The sequence below is a fragment of the Anthonomus grandis genome, chromosome 15 (genome assembly GCF_022605725.1).
Source record: "Anthonomus grandis grandis chromosome 15, icAntGran1.3, whole genome shotgun sequence".
Lineage (NCBI taxonomy): Eukaryota > Metazoa > Arthropoda > Insecta > Coleoptera > Curculionidae > Anthonomus > Anthonomus grandis.
In genome coordinates this window covers 20,492,027-20,496,591 of record NC_065560.1, presented here as the reverse complement: position 1 = coordinate 20,496,591, position 4,565 = coordinate 20,492,027, and the positions used below count along the sequence as shown (strand labels likewise).

The 4,565-nt window shown below is 30.9% G+C and overlaps 1 long non-coding RNA gene across 1 annotated transcript; it reads left to right on the top strand.

Moving 5' to 3' along the window:
- Positions 1–2,767: 2,767 nt before the first annotated feature.
- LOC126745328 (uncharacterized) lies at positions 2,768–4,356 on the top strand. The gene is made up of 5 exons (XR_007663506.1): positions 2,768–3,025; positions 3,341–3,545; positions 3,609–3,713; positions 3,784–3,879; positions 3,942–4,356. It is a non-coding gene; the product is annotated as an uncharacterized LOC126745328 (long non-coding RNA).
- The last annotated feature ends 209 nt before the right edge of the window (positions 4,357–4,565 follow it).

The window sequence follows — 4,565 nt, the reverse complement described above, 5'->3', positions numbered from 1 at the left end:
AACTGGTGCAGTAGTGAGTCAGAAATTAAATTTAAAATTAAAAATATCGGCAATCTATACTACATTTGACTACCGTTTTTGGGAAACCTTTAAACCCATTAATACTTTTTTTAGGGTATGGTACTGCATTAAATTTATTTATTATCTAAAAAAAACTATACCTTCGTTTATTAAATATTTAGAAAAAACTTGAATGTTTTCAAGATATCGCGTTGCAACACTTTAAAAAACTCACCCTGTATAAGGGTTGTTTGGATTTAAGAAATACTACCTCTCAATCAAAAAAAAAAAAAACAATCAATCATATGAAAATGATTTTACTTTAAAAATAAAACAAAAACATTTTTTATTTTGATAGACACAATAAAATGTATATTTTTCTTTGTTAAAAAATATATGTAAGTTTTATAACTTTTTTAGATATCTATCGATAAATTAAACTTAAAATATGTAATTTTCAGCTATTTTTCTAAGTAAAAAATTTAATGAAAAAATTATAAATTACCCTCGAAATCACTCCTATTTGAATAGATTCCTGGGACGATGAGATAATAATTTTCGTTTTTGATCTATTAAATTTATTAGCTTATTTCAGAATATCAAAAAAAGTTGGTGCCGTATAAAAACAAACCTTTTTTTTTAAATGAAAGTTAAAGAGAATGTTTAAAGATTTTTGACAAATTTCATACTTTAGTTTAAATAGATTTTACCTAACAAAAAATTTAAACGAAATGCATACAAAAAAAACTTACTGAAAGATCCGTAGCCATTGCTATTTCTCATAAGGTGGCACCCATCTCATGCATAACAATAATTCTAGTACGAATTTCCATGGTTCTCTCCCTCCGTCCAGGCAATCTTGGCATTATGAAAAAATATTACATAAAACACTTTAAAAAATAAAAAAAATTAAACACGTAAATAGACTCGAGGCCCTTATAAACACAAAAGACAGTACAATACTACTTACCATCAAATTTATTTATAATTACCACCTTATACATTTTACCTGCATTCCCGTGCCGCCAATTAATATGGAAAAACCCTCCTTAAAAATAGATCTTAAAATTTACAATGGTAACCTTACACCCAATGTTATAATGGGATCGATCGCATAAGCTGCCCCCGCATCAGCCCCCGTTACTTATTTCCGAAAAATGCCGCTATACTTTCTTCATTCATACAGTGTAGCCAAATTGTGCTTAAATTACGTGTAAATGGGTAAAGAGCCACGGAGCGAGGGACATTTTCAATTTTGTTGACTGTACATAGGAATTTGCTAAATACATCAAAACGCCACGAAGACGAAATGCTCTTGTTCTCATGTTGACGATTAATAATCATATACATATGTAATATTTTAATATTACATTATAACAGGCTATTAATTCTTGTTTTATTTCTATTTATATTTATAACAGTATGTGGTAATATATTGTACGTCTGCATGAACGAGTTTCATGCAAATATATTTAGAATAACAAAAACAGCAAGACATTACGTTATGTAACGTGCTAGCTGGGAAACTTACTTCGGGGTATTTATACAACTGTGCGCATTTGTATAGTAATAAATTATTTATTTAAAATAAGATATATAATAGATATTAAAAAAATTGATGTAATTACATAAATAAAAAAAAACTTTTAAGGCAACTAATTGTAAACAAACACATCTAAAATTTGTTTCAACAAAACTTTCTGCTGTGGACAAATAAAAATAATGACACGTTAAAACCAAACAAATATAGATTTTTTTGCACTATACAGGTTGGGGGATCGGTTACTACTCATAGAAAGCTCTTTAAAGGCGAAATATGGCAACGTGGATGCATACATTTCATACGCCCTGCTACTCGCCTGCTACGTTGTTCTTATTCAGTACGACGGTAGTAACTTGACTTTGATGAGGATAATTATGTTACTTGCAATAAAATTTTGCTAAATATTACGCGAAACTTTAGGCATTTCTATATAATATAAATAATCTGATGCCGGCTTTATGTCGTCAGTGTACAACCCATATAGAATCGCAATCGAAAAATGTTTATTATGCTGTATATTGTCTAATGAAAATTACAGCGTTATTTTAATAAAAACTCAGATAAAAGTAGACAAATTTTAACTCCATATAAAAACAAAATTAAAACTCTTACAAAAAAACTAAACAAAAATTTATTCTTTAAAGAACTGACCTTCTTCTTTTGCTAAACAATAAGTTAACCTATAATAAAATACATTTCATACTCCAAAAGAGTTTCTAGTGAAATGAAATTGGCATACTTAACAATTTTATCTCACAACTCCTCTAACTTTGTTGGTCTAGTAAATTCCTGTTCGTAATTGGTCTCCTTAAGATAACCCCAAAAATAAAAGTCATTTGGAGATAAATAAGACGGTTAGGAAAAGTATTTACTAAAAATTAGTTTACCATAATTGCATTATGAGCCGTGGAAGGATTTGAATGGCAGGAAGAACTTGGTTTTTCTCAAGGTATTTTGTGGCGTTTAAAGTACCATGTGTTTTATATGCCTTGGAAATAAAACACAAGCTTTTCTAAGACAGTATTATATAATTATTAAGTCGACAAGTTTACAAAACAGCTGGGTATAAACAACACCGGCACTATCAAAACGTGCACTGGTCTCGTGACCGCTAAAATATCTTTTTAACACTTTGACCACAGCATAAAGAAACCAGCAGTCGCACTCTGCTCGAAAATGTAAGCGAACTAATAGCATCCTTAGCCATGCCGCAGCCATGTTCTCCGGATGCCGAGCTCACTGTTTATCGAACTGTGTTCATAGGTGTATCGCCTAGTTCAGCACCGTACTTAGTGACTATTTTGATAGCGTTTTTACAAAGCGTAGCGTTTTTTATAAAAACTTTTGTGTGTTTGTTTTGTGATTTTGATTAAAATGGCTACCGAATCGCGGGGAATGAGTCATTGTGCGGCTGTTTTATGTAAGAACAATTCAAATAATTGTGATTTGAGTTTTTTTTAGATTTCCGAGAGAATCAGAAAGGTAAGTACATAGCAATAAGTTATCATGAATATCATGATTATTATAATTTATAATAATTATTTCGTATTATATAATAGAGAAAAAACAGATCTATACAGGGTGATTAGAATAAAATGAGGTACATGGGGGGATAAATATAGAAATAGAATAGTCGGAAACCTTTAGAAATACAGGGTCGGGTAAATTAAAAAAAAGTTGCGTACTTGTGTGCCCAACAATAATCCGTTTTTAGCATATTTCTCTCTATGCATATACAGGATGGCAACTATTTTACTACGATGTTGCGCTCGGCCGTAAATATTTTTTTTACTTCAGGGCAAGAATTTGGGCAATTGCTTCTAGCAGAGAAGATTTGATAACAAAGAAGAACCTCCATACTCTTATAAAATTTGTGGGAGGCATTTTGAAAACAAGATGTTTCTAAACGATTTACACAACAGACTACAAAAAAATGCAGTGCCCACTTTATTCGCAGCGCTAGAAGGCTCATCTTCAGATTCAACCAGAAAAATATGCCAAGGTAAAAATTTTGAAAAAATATTTACATTGAGTATTTTAAACTAATGTTAAACATTTTCTTCAGATTTAGATGAAGCTTTTCCGCATTCATCCGATGTGACCTCTGTTATAACTTTTTCTCCAACGCTAGAAGACACATCTTCGCATTCAACGAAAGAACTATGTCAAGGTAAAAATGTTGAAAATATTTACATGCGATATTTAAAATTAACTTTATACATGTTATTCACTTTTTGAAGAAACTTTACCACAGTCATCCGATGTAGCTTCTGTAGGTACTTTGTTTCCTGCACTAGAAAGCACATCTTAGCATTTAACCAAAGAATTATGCCAAGGTAAACATTTTGAAAAATATTTACATCCGGTATTTGTAACTAACTTCATTCATTTTATTCAGATTTAGTTAAAACCTTCCCACATTTATCTGATGTGGCTTCTGTTAGTAGATCTTGCCTCGTTACTGCGCAATCCCACCAAACTCAATTCAAGAGACAAAAAAGTTTTATTTGTATAATCCACAGAACATAATAAAAATTGCACAAAAGTCAGTGGCGTATATTTTAGTTGTTGTTAAATTTTAACACCCTGTATATTGAGAACGAAGAATTTCTGGACATATGTTTTTATGAACTTTTTGTTTTAAAATTACTCAAAAAATGGTCTCTTAAATTTATGGTACATACCTAATTAACTTCCTGCACGTATTCTTCTATATTGCGTTGTTAGATGTAGAAATCCGATGTTTATTTTCTTTAAATATTTTGTTAATGTATGAACTTTATTAATATTAAAAAATAAATATTTGTACTATGTAGGTATTTTTATTTTACAAGATAATAATATCTAAAAAAATGTCCGGCTCTAGCCAAGGCAAAAGCCGCGTGGACCGTAGCGAGTGTCAGCGGCATCCCTACTATAAGCAAATATGCCGCGCCTGTGTTAGTACACATGCACCGAACTCGCTTATTCAAACCAATGTATTTTTATTGAAGTGCGACTGCTGGTTTCTTTATGCTATGCT